Consider the following 13,275-nt stretch of genomic DNA (forward strand, 5'->3'; position numbering starts at 1 on the left):
CACTCTGGCCCACCCAAACCAGAACACCTACCCATGGACAGTAAGTTTTCAATCTCATGGGCCTCAGCAGCATGTAGCTTGTGTTTCTTTTCAGCATGTGAAGAGCCACAGGTGTAATTTTACCTGCTCCATCTTGCCAAAACAGTATTGCCAACTGGTAGATATTCTGATTTGTCAAAGGTCATGAAATTGATTTAAATATCCAGGGGTTAGGCCATTCATTCACAAGCATGCTATGTAAAACAGAGTACCATAACCCAGAAACACTTTCCTCTAGAGACTATTTGCCTACATTTTTTCATAGCCTGAAGGTCCTCTGGAAAACATAATCCTTAACCACTAGCCTACAGGGCACTTATACCCCCTTCCTGCCCAGGCCAATTTCCAGCTTTCAGTGCTGTCGCACTTTGAATGACAATTGCGCGGTCATGCAACACTGAACCCATATGAAATTTTTATCATTTTTTTTGTGACAGATAGAGCTTTATTTTGGTGGTATTTAATCACCTCTGGGTTTTTTATTTTTTCTTAAACAAACCAAAAACCACTAAAAATTTTGAAAAAAAAATGTTTTTTTCTTAGTTTTTGTTATAAAATTTTGTAAATAAGTGATTTTTCTCCTTCACTGATGTGCGCTAATGAAGGTGCACTGATGGGCACTGATAGGCTGCACTGATGGACACTGATAGGTGGCACTGATGGGCACTGATGAGGAGGCACTGGTAGGTGGCACTGATGTGTATTAACAGGCATCACTGATTGGCACTGAAAGGCAGCACTGATACATGGCACTGATATGTGGCACTGATAGGCAGCACTGATAGGCGGCACTGACTGGCACTAATAGGCGGCACTGACTGGCACTGATAGACAGCACTGACTGGCACTGTTAGGCAACACTGTTAGGCGGCACTGACAGGCACTGATAGGCGGCACTGATGCGCACTGATAGGCAGCACTGACTGGCACTGATAGGCGGCACTGACTGGCACTGATTGGCAGCACTGATAGGTGGCACTGATTGGCATTGATAGGTGGCACTGACTGTCACTGATGGGTGACACTGAAAGGCAGCTCAGATGAGCACTGATATGGGGCATTGATGTGCACTAGTGTGCACTGATATGTGGCACTGATGTGGCACTGATGGGCACTGGCACGAGGCACTGATGGACACTGACAGGTGGCACTGCTGGGGCTACACTGATCATCAGGGCACACTGATCATCAGTGCCCTGATGATCAGTGTACGTCCCGTCTGTTGAAAGCCGATTACCGGCTCTCCTCTCCTCTCGAGCTGTCAGCGTGACAGCTCGAGAGGAGAGAAATGCCGATAACCGGCATTTCCCTGTTTACATGTGATCAGCTGTGATTGGACACAGCTGATCACATGACCGAGCCGACATCTTCGGCTCTTTCCATGATTGGTGATATGCTGTGTCCTAGGGACACAGCGCACTGCCGATCGCCGCGCTCCCTGAGCCGTGCATGCGCAGTGAGAATGGGAGGACATCATATGACGTCCTCCCAGAACGAGAGAACCACCTTGCGCCCGTCATATTACTATATGGCGGGCGGGAGGTGGTTAAACATTTGAATATATTAACATTCATAAAAGTATATGGACAAATGTTTAGAAACTGTTTTGTACTGCTCTACCAAGAGAATAAATTCCAGGTTATTATCTTTCATATGACAGTTTTTGTTTCTCTTTTTTTTTTGGCTGAGTAAACTTTAAAATTAGCTTACAGGAAAGTGATGAGTAGTTATGAATGACAACCAACCAAAATTGCTTTGTAATGAGAGGAGAAGGCTCATAAATACAACATCAGTAACAGTATATTTTGGCAGGGCATATTTGGCAATACATAATATACTTATTATTTTAATTAGCTTTACAGACAGCAATTGCACTATAAAACTACTTTTATTTGATTTATTCCAGTTATAAAAAAAATTCTGTTTGTTTCACCAGCAACTTGTGTGTTTTCCATGCATAAATGGGAGATTAAACAAGCTCCCTCACCCACTCATTCTATTCAACTTGGCCTTGCAATTGCCACCATTGCCACAAAGCTATGCAGTTTTTTTTTCAGTTTTGGTATTATATTTTTATTAGGCCAAAATACATTGTATTGAAATGCCATACACACTCACAAGCATGAAAGTTAAAATTCATTTTAAGGAGCCATGGAAAAAGAAATGCTGGACCATGTCCAGACTGGAAAAAGGCTTAAAAAAGCTTATAAGAAAACAAGGCTATAATCTGAAACAAAGACCATTTATTCTAGAAAGCAAATCCTTGGAATGCATCCAGTTGTTCTTATTCTACCTTTTGGCTGTCAATAGTTTGCACGCAATACAAATGCTTTTAGTTAAATATCGTAATTGTAAATATTTGTATTCCATTATCTATTTTTTTGGTTCTTATTATTAGGCTTAAAAGAAGAGGTGCAAAGAGTTACAACAACTTAAAAAGTTAAAAAAGTATTTGTGTTATAAATACTATAAATTCATCAACAGTGAAAAGTTACACTTACAAGCTAATTTTATAATATAATATCGTGTACAAAGTGTACACTAGAGGTACTACAGCTGTGCCTTCCATTGGTAATACTGTAACAGAGTGAAAGTATGTGAAGGAAAAGTATGGAATGACAGACTCTGTCAGATTTTTATTTTTGTCCTAGTGACACAGAGACATTCTAAAGTGTTTCTTCCCCAATCTACTCAAAACTAAAAGTTTCTGCTGGGGTTGAGCTTATAAGCACATGGTGGCGCTGACCAATCAGAAACACTCTGAGTCATCCCAAAGCCCTAGAGAATGAAGAGGGAGAAGAGCAGGGATTTTAAATACCTGGATCGCTATATCTGATCTGTGGGCACTGATAGCACATCACCTATGGAAGGCAAGTACAGTGAGGACTGGGGGGAGGAAATAATCATTTAAACTCACATTAACCATGGACACCAAGCAAATCACCTTCATGGACTTATGGCTTGTGATCAAGATATCATCCCAGACCTCTGATAAATGTAATTCTGATAACGAATATTTATGAACCTGTCAGAATTGTATATATGAAGAGGATTTCAGGTGGGAGGTAAGGGTCATGTATTGGAGGTTCCAAAGGAGAGGCAAGCTACAGAAAAATTGCACATTTACTTTCAGAAAAATTGCACAAGGGAGACCAGCTGATATAATAGAGGTCTGGTAACTACTTGCAAGAGTGCAGAGAAAGAAGAAGCTGAAGGCCAATTAATTGTGATAAATCATTGGCATGTGTAAGATAGCAAGAACATTTGGTTCTAGCCATCAAATAGTGGCCAGATGAGTGAAAAACGTGGGTGAACATCCGGTTTATTCAGAATTTTGTTATTGTGATTAACCAATCTTCTCAAAACAAAGAGATATACTCATGTGGCCAGTGCCAAATCTGCCATTTGTACAAACATCAAAGGAATTTTGTAGCTCTGATGGGGCTAAAAGGTTATGGATCACTTTATCAACTCTGCAACAGATATTTCGTTGGAAAGACAAAACTTGAACCAAGAGGGAGGATCGAGTACCATTTAGGGGATTTAAAATGTTTTGTAAGAAAAAGAGAGACCCTTGGTATAGCACTTTGTCCAACTTTATGATGGGCAAGAGAGAGAAAAGGCATTTACAAACCTCCAACAAAGAATGGGGATATAAATTCCCCCAGTTATTTTTAAAGGGTTTACTTTCCCTACATGGTAGGGATGACATGGATGACAGTTAAGCTGGCCATAAATTATATAAATGTTCTTGTACAATTTTCTTTATATCTACCATCAAATATGCCAAATATGTAGTGCAAGGGCCTACATATGATTGCATACAAATTGAAAGTGTTTGACATTATATTATATTATATGAAAATTGTACAAGAAAATTGTATAATATGGCTAGTCTTAGTTGCAGAATATATTTATTTATTATTTTTTACAGGTACTTATATAGCGCCGTCAATTTACGCAGTGCTTTACATATATATATTGTACATTCACATCAGTCCCTAACCCTCAAGGAGCTTGCAATCTAAGGTCCCTAACTCACATTCATACATACACATACTAGGGCCAATTTAGATAGGAGCCAATTAACCTACCAGCATGTCTTTGGAGTGTGGGAAGAAACTTGTCTAATTTCTTGTGACTTCCCTTGAATTGAGGAGTCTGTTTAAAATGAAAGTGCACTGATTTCACTTCAGTATCAATCCTTATCTCCACGGGGTAGTAGAAAGTAAAGTGATTCTAAAGGCTTATTTTAAGAAAAATAACAAATATGTCTATACTTACCCGCTGTATGCAACGGTTTTGTATGCAGCAGCCCAGATCCTCCTGTTCTTGGGTCCCATGCAGGCTCTCCTGGCTCCTCCCTCCTGTCGGGTGCCCCCACAGCAAGCAGCCAATGCTTCCTGCTTCTGTCTCAGCCAATGAGAAGAGGAAGTCCCAGGATAGCTGAGACTCCAGCGCACATCACTGGATCGAGAGAGGGCTTAGGAGTATTAGGGGAGCCTGGGAGAGCTGCTGCACAGAGAATGTTTTTTACCTTCATGCATAGAATACATTAAGGTAAAAAACCTTGAGCCTTTAAAAACACTTAAGCGAAGGAGAAACTAAATGAATTATGGCGGCCAATACTGTGGTAATTTTCTTTACTGGAAGAAATCAAGAACCATGATCTTTTTTTATTTTTGAGTGCAATGCAGTCAAGTAACTGGTTAATGATGGTTAATGACAGATTACTATGCCAATATGGTTTTTTAAATGCTAAATTCTATTGTCTGGCTTCTGAAGAACAGAAAGGGATATACATGCAGTGAAATTAGTCTGGTTTCTGCTGAACCAGCTGAATTTCGATGCATGTACACCCTGCTTTCGGGCTGACATAAGGTTTTCCATGGAAGAGTAGGGGGTTCAGAATGCTTCCAGCTATGGAGAATGCATGCCCTGGCTGTATTCAGCAAATGGATCAACAGTGATTTCTTGCTTTTTTCTGAACAAAGGTGTCAGTTTCAAAAGGAAAGCTATTAGGATTATTAGTTAAAGAAATGCCCATAAGGTGGGTGATTTTTCGTAACTTTCTGCTAGAATGGGAGCAGCAAAGGGCACTCCCAAAGATATCCAACATTCTGCTATGTGTATTACAGTACCAATATTTGTCACTCTGCTGCAAGAATAATTTAGCGAGGATAGAAGTTTTGTAAATAATCTCTAGGTATTTACTGCAGATAGATGCTTTGCAGGCAAAGTAAAGTAAATCTTTAATTTTGTTTAATTGTGAATATGGATAATCTGAGAACACCTGGGTGCAATTCCCAAGATGGCGACCGGAGCGGCGATGATGATGATCGCCAGCTCCGGCGCCCCCCGCTGAATCCACCGCCATCCGGGCGGTAGCGGGCTCCGGAGCAACCACCGGAGGTCCTGCCGACACCCAGGAGAGGCGCTGGGCGCTCTGTCCCTCCGGCGGAGCCCCGACAGATTGTGGCCTACCGCGGCCTGTGAAGCCGCGGTCTTTCCTGCCAGCCACCGTGGCGAACCGAGACGCCGCCGCTCCGCTCCTGCGAGAGGGGAAGCAACCACCACCCCCACTGGTACCTGCTGAGTGAGGGTAAGCCACCGCCACCGGCACAGGGGGGGAGAGCCCCTGCCTCCTGCTCCCTCCTGTCCTGCCTCCGGTACTGAGAGGGGTAGCCACCGCCGCAGGCACCGAGAAGGTAAGCCACCACCACTGGAATTGCTTCCCTGCTCCCCACCACGTGCTACACAGCTGCCCCCCATGCCCCTTCCACCGGACAGCCCTGAGCTCCCCACCATGTGCTACACAGCCGCCCCCCGTGCCCCTGCCACCGCACAGCCCTGAGCTCCGTCCAATCCGGCCAAGGGGGGCCTGCCACGTGGCCTACCGCACCTACAGACGCCGGGCCCTACAACACCTACAGACGCCGGGCCCTATAGCACCCACAGATGCCGGCCTACAGCACCCACAGACTCCAGCCCACAGCACCTACAGGCGCCAGCCTACAGCACATACAGATGCCGGGCCCTATAGCACCTACCGACGCCAGCCTACAGCACCTACAGACGTCGGCCTGCAGCACCTACAGAAGCCGGCTTACAGCACCTACAGATGCCGGGTCCTGCAGGACCTACAGACACCGGCCTACAGCACCTACAGACGCCGGCCTACAGCACCTACAGATGCCGGCCTACAACACCTACAGACGCTGGCTTACAGCACCTACAGACCACGGCTACTAGCCAGCAGATGACCCAGCCGCCCACCACTCTCCTTCTTCTCCCACAGATGAACCCAGCCTACGTGTCAGGGACCATCGCGACGCATGGGTCTACACATGCGTAGGTGTCTGTCAAGACATGCAGGCAGCAGGGCACTAGGACCCAGGTGCACCCGTCGTCTATGACAGTACTGGGCAGGCACTAGGACCTAGGTTGCCCCTGCCAGGTGCAGGGCAGGCTACTTAAACCAGCCCTGAACAGACACTTGTTGCCGAATGGTCTTTGCGTATCCTGTTGCCTGTGTTGTGAGTACTCTGATCTGGATTGTCTGACCTTGTTGCCTTCTCCTGTCCTGACCCCTTGTGTGAGGGACCGCCGAGCGGCACCACTAGCACTCCACTGGTCAGTCGTGCCCAGAGCGCGGAGTCTAAGCCCCAGGGTACTTGTTCACCAGGGCCCCTGATGATGGGGATGGACTTGTAGTCCCCCTGGGACCAGGTCGCCACTACTGAGCACACCTGTCAGTGGTAGGGGTGTTCGCCAGGGGCTCCAACCAGGGAGAGCCAGATGTGAGGAGGTCGGGTGACCCCGGTGGGATGGATGGATGGCTGAGCAAGTGCGAAGTCAGACGGGCCGAGTTGGTAACGTAGAGGACGGTAAGGTACAAGGGAGCGGGCAGAGAATCGTTGGGTCACACGCCAGGTCAGCAACAGTAGGTCAGATCTAATGAGGGGCATCCAGGAAGAGAGGTCAGGCAAAGCAAGGGTCTGGGCAGGAGAAATCAGCAGGTCAAGAGCAATCCGGGTCAAATAACTTACAAGGCACAGGTTCAGGTTCACAGGAAACAGGTAAGACCAGAAGGCACCGAAATGACAGCTCAGGGACATTTAAATATCCCGCCCTGCACTGCCATTGGTGCCCAGCGGGCGGCCGCGGCTTCTACTGCGCATGCGCGAACTCGAACGCCGCGGCCGGCCCGGACCTAGTGCCCGTGTCCCTGCACAGGGCGGTGCAGTGCGCCTGCGCCGGGACCATCGCGGCGGGGATCGAGGGGATCCCTGACACCTTGGCTTGCCTGACTCTGCTCCTGGATGCTCCCTTATAGATCTGATCTTCTGGTATTGACCCTGCATGTGACCCGACTATCCTTTGCCTATCGTCTTGTACCGCACCGACCCGCTAGTTACCAACACGGCCTGTTTGATCTTGCTCATCCATCCATCCATCCCTCAGGGATCCCCGGGCTCCCTCACATCAGACTCTTAACCCACAGGAGCCTCTGGCAGACTCCTCTACCTCTGGTAGAGATACCCGGTAGCTGCGACCTGGACCGGGACCATCGCGGCGGGGATCGAGGGGATCCCTGACATTGCCCCCCCCCCTACGGGCAACCTCCGGATGCCCACCCGATCTCTCCACCACGGGTGATCACAAAGAAACCCCCGGACAAGTCTGGGTGCATGGACATTATGGGCTGGTTGCCACGAATTGTCCTCAGGGCCGTAGCCCTTCCACTTGATGAGAAATTGGGTCTGGCCCCCCCTTCTTCGGCACTTCGGGATTGTCTCCACCTCGAATTCTTCTTCCTCTTCGACTGTTATGGCCTCCGGGGGCCTGGATTCCCGTTCCGGGAAGGCATCAGGGACTACCGGCTTCAGCAGGGACACGTGGAAGACAGGGTGGATCTTGAGTGTCTCAGGGAGAACAAGTTCATAGGCCACTTCATTGACCATCCGCTTAATGCAAAAAGGGCCTATAAATTTAGGTCCCAACTTTTTTGACGGGCAGAGCATCTTCAAGTTAGATGTAGCCAGCCAAACCTTCTCTCCGGGCCGCAACACCAGATCCCCTCTTCGCTTCCTATTAAAAGCCCTCTTGTAATCTTCTTGGGCCTGACTGATGGCTTCCTGTAGTTTTTTATTGTTTGAAGCGAAAAAGGTTAGTGCATCCTGTGTTGCTGGAATTGGGCATTCTGGGACTAAATCCGGGAGGAAGACAGGGTGGAACCCATAGTTGGAGAAGAACGGGGACTGCCCTGTTGCTGAATGGCAAGCATTGTTGTACGCGAATTCCGCCAAAAGGGAGAAGTGGCACCCAGTCGTCCTGAGAGAATGATGTGTAGCATCGCAAGTATTGCTCTAGGGTCTGATTGGTCCTTTCGGTCTGACCATTGGTCTGAGGGTGAAATGCCGAGGAAAGGGATAGCTTGATATCCAGGGCTTTGCACAATGCCCTCCAAAATCTCGAGGTAAACTGCACCCCTCGGTCCAAGACGATGTCTTCGGGGACCCCATGCAGTCTAACAACCTCTCGAATAAAAGCTTGCGCTGTCTCGGCTGCTGATGGAGTCTTCCGTAAAGGAATGAAATGGGCCATCTTGGATAAACGGTCCACGACCACGAGAATTGCTGTGTGGTCCAGTGAAGGTGGAAGCTCGACTATGAAGACCATAGAGATCTTCTGCCAGGGCCGTTCAGGGATGGGTAATGGACGTAGCAGGCCCCACGCCTTATTTCTTGAAGGCTTGTTCCGCTGGCAGATGACACAGGAGCCCACGTAACTCTTACAATCCTTGGCCATGACCGGCCACCAGAAGGAACGTCGGAGAAGTTCCAGGGTCTTGACCGGGCCAAAATGTCCTGCCATCGGGTGGTCATGGCAATGTCCCAAGACTAGGGTTCGGGCTTCCTCCTGCACCACAATCCGGTCCTCCCTCCATAGGAGTCCCCCCTTGTTCTGGAGGGGCGCCCCATCGGAGGTAGACATGGCTGTGGACGCTCTCATTATCTCGGAGCGAAGGTTCGTCTGGAGGGCCAAGAAGTTTCCTGCAGGCAGAATAGTGTCAGGTACTGGGATCTCCTTGGCATCCTCGTACATGCGTGACAACGCGTCTGGCTTCGTGTTTTTTGATCCCGGCCTGTATGTGATGTGGAACTGGAACCTCAAGAAAAACAATGCCCATCTTGCTTGTCGTGGGCGCAAACTTTTGGCGGTCCTCACATATTCCAGGTTCTTGTGGTCCGTGAATATCAGGATGGGGTGTGAGGCACCTTCCAGCAGGTACCTCCATTCTTCTAATGCGGTCTTGATAGCCAGTAGTTCTCGATCCCCAATGTCGTAATTCTTCTCCGCAGGGGTAAGTTTCCGTGAGAAGAAAGCTACTGGGTGAAGTAATTCCTTGGCGCCCTTTTGCTGGGAAAGAATGGAGCCAACCGCGTTTTCTGACGCATCTACTTCTAAGATGTAGGGCAGGGAGGCGTCAGGATGACCCAAAATGGGTGCCGAGGTAAATAACTTCTTTAATGCTTCAAAAGCTTCCTGTGCCTTTGGCGTCCATCTGAATCGCGTCCCAAGCTTGGTTAACTGAGTGATGGGGGAGACCAGACCCAAGAAGTTCTTGATGAACTTCCGGTAGAAGTTTGCAAACCCGATAAAACGTTGGACGCTTTTCCTGTCCGTGGGTTCAGACCAATCTAGGATCGCAGAGACCTTCTGAGGGTCCATTGCGACCCCCGTGGTGGAGATAATCAGACCCAGAAATGTAACGCTAGCCTGTTCAAAGCAACATTTCTCTGCTTTAGCGTACAACCCATGCTGCCGCAACCCCCCCAACACCTTTGTTACATGTACCCTGTGCTCCCCCAGGGAGGATGAGAAAATCAAAATGTCGTCTAAGTAGACAATGACAAAGATATCCAGGAAGTCCCTAAAGATGTCGTTTACAAAGTGCTGGAAGGTGGCCGGCGCATTGCACAACCCGAAAGGCATGACCAGGTATTCGAAATGGCCGAAACGGGTGCGGAAGGCCGTTTTCCACTCATCCCCCTCCCTTATGCGAACCAAGTTGTAGGCTCCCCTTAAGTCCAGCTTGGTAAATACTACTGCAGCCTTTAAGTTCTGGAATAATTCTGGTACCAGTGGTAATGGGTAACGATTTTTGATTGTGACCCTATTCAGTTCCCGATAGTCGATACATGGCCTCAAGGTCTTGTCTTTCTTTTCTACAAAAAAGATCCCTGCACCTGCTGGGGAAGTGGAGGGACGGATGAATCCCTTCCGGAGGCTGTCCTCAATATAATCCTTCAGGGCCCCTAATTCTAGCTCAGAAAGGGGAAAAATTCGCCCGAAGGGAATTTCAAAACCGGGTAACAGATCAATAGGACAGTCATATGGGCGGTGGGGGGGTAGAGTATCTGCTCCCCGTTCACTGAACACATCAAGAAACTTATGATAGGCTGCAGGAATCACTTGTTTTAGGCTGGCATCCCCTTCAGAGCACAGGAGGACCTGGGGGACCTCCGGGCCCGAAGTTCGGCACAGTTCCCGACAGTATGGGGAAGGGAACGAGACAACCCCAGTCTCCCAGTCAATTTGGGGGTTATGGGCCCGCAACCATGGGAGCCCCAGAATGACTGGGAAAAGGGGTGATGCAATAGCGTCCAGGCGGAGGAGCTCCCGGTGCTGACCAGCAATGGAAGTCACAATGGAAGGGGTCTCCTGGTTAACCACCCCTGACTTTATCCGGGAACCATCAGCCAAAAAGATGTGAAACCCCTTCTCCTTTGGACGGAGGGGGATACCCTGCCGGTGAGCAAAATTGATATCCACAAAACAGCTGCATGCCCCTGAATCAACTATGGCCGTCACCTCCACGGTCCTTTCTGAAAGCTGAAAGGAGAGGGGGACAACTAAGTATTGGGACGGATTCATATTGCCAATAGATAAAGAAGATGAGGTGAACTTACTCAGTTTCTGCGGGCAGGAACGTACCATGTGACCAGCTTCACCGCAGTAGAGACACAGGTTCTGGGAGCGTCTGCGCTGTTGTTCCTCTGGCGGTAGTTTAGGCCGTGCCAAGCCTAGCTGCATGGGTTCGGGAGCATCTTCAGACGGCAGGTTCTGGATGTTTGGCCTAGTATTTTGACTGGATCCTTGGAATGACCCCCAGGTATTTCCACGACCCTGACCAGACCTCTCCAATCTGCGCTCCCGTAGCCTACTGTCAATTTTAATGGTGAGTGCAATCAAGTCCTCTGATGTCTCGGGCACCTCCACCCGGGCGAGCTCGTCTTTCAGAGCCTCAGATAGGCCCATACGGAACTGGTGCAAAAGCGCAAACTCGTTCCAGTGAGTGTCTCCCATCCAATGCCTAAAGTCAGAGGCGTATTCCTCAGCCGCTCGCCGACCTTGTCGGAGTGCGCATAATGTGGCCTCGGCCAAGGCCGCCCGTTGTGGATCATCGTATAAGATGGCCATAGCATTAAAAAAGTTGTCAACCGTAACCAGATGGGGGTCATTATTTCCCCTTAGTCGGTGGGCCCAGTCTTGGGGTTCACCCTGCAACAGGGAGATAACAAACCCCACTTTCACCGATTCTGTCAAAAAAGTCCGTGGTTGCAGTTCAAAATAGAGCAGACAGGAGTCACGGAATGACCGGAAGCGTGTGCGATCCCCGTGGAAGCGCTCGGGTAAGGGTACTCGGGGTTCCACCATAGGGAGTGATGGCTCGTGGGCTGCTGCGACCGGGGGTGCAGGAGCCGGGGCCTGTGAAACAGGAGCAGATATGGTGCAGGCCTGAAACCGATTCTCAATCTGCAAACATCTGTCCTGTAACATGTTTACTGCTTGCGTCAGGGTAGCCAGGTGCCTGCAAACCTCCTCCATCGGGGAGGGTCCTCCTCGAAGGCTCAGTCATGGCCTTCTGGTACTGTGTGGGACCGCCGAGCGGCACCACTAGCACTCCACTGGTCAGGCGTGCCCAGAGCGCGGAGTCTAAGCCCCAGGGTACTTGTTCACCAGGGCCCCTGATGGTGGGGATGGACTTGTAGTACCCCGGGACCAGGTCGCCACTACTGAGCACACCTGTCAGTGGTAGGGGTGTTCGCCAGGGGCTCCAACCAGGGAGAGCCAGATGTGAGGAGGTCGGGTGACCCCGATGGGATGGATGGATGGATGGATGGCTGAGCAAGTGCGAAGTCAGACGGGCCGAGTTGGTAACGTAGAGGACGGTAAGGTACAAGGGAGCGGGCAGAGAATCGTCGGGTCACACGCCAGGTCAGCAACAGTAGGTCAGATCTAATGAGGGGCATCCAGGAAGAGAGGTCAGGCAAAGCAAGGGTCTGGGCAGGAGAAATCAGCAGGTCAAGAGCAATCCGGGTCAAATAACTTACAAGGCACAGGTTCAGGTTCACAGGAAACAGGTAAGACCAGAAGGCACCGAAATGACAGCTCAGGGACATTTAAATATCCCGCCCTGCGCTGCCATTGGTGCCCAGCGGGCGGCCGCGGCTTCTACTGCGCATGCGCGAACTCGAACGCCGCGGCCGGCCCGGACCTAGTGCCCGTGTCCCTGCACAGGGCGGTGCAGTGCGCCTGCGCCGGGACCATCGCGGCGGGGATCGAGGGGATCCCTGACACCTTGGCTTGCCTGACTCTGCTCCTGGATGCTCCCTTATAGATCTGATCTTCTGGTATTGACCCTGCATGTGACCCGACTATCCTTTGCCTATCGTCTTGTACCGCACCGACCCGCTAGTTACTGACACGGCCTGTTTGATCTTGCTCATCCATCCATCCATCCCTCAGGGATCCCCGGGCTCCCTCACATCAGACTCTTAACCCACAGGAGCCTCTGGCAGACTCCTCTACCTTTGGTAGAGATACCCGGTAGCTGCGACCTGGTCCCGGAGCGCTCCAAGTCCATCCCCACCATCAGGGGCCCTGGTGAACAAGTGCTCCGGTACTTAGACTCCGCACTCTGGGGAGGCTCTATCAGGGGACTGATAGAGGTGCTGTCAGGTGGTCCATTACACTACGAGACCCGACCCAACCTTCCACGTCGTGGCCTGACCCAGCCCTGAGGCCCTCCTGCCTACCCCCTTGAGTAGCGAGACCTGCCACAGCCTACCAAAATGCGGCCTGACCCTGACCCAAGGCTCCTCTATCCACCCCCCCAAAGTAGACTTGGCGAGCGACCCTACCCCCGGAGAACGGCCCCGCCTTGGT

This window comes from Staurois parvus, unplaced genomic scaffold, assembly GCF_062004578.1.
Source record: "Staurois parvus isolate SC_StPar_1 unplaced genomic scaffold, SC_StPar_1.0 ptg000277l, whole genome shotgun sequence".
Classification (NCBI taxonomy): domain Eukaryota; kingdom Metazoa; phylum Chordata; class Amphibia; order Anura; family Ranidae; genus Staurois; species Staurois parvus.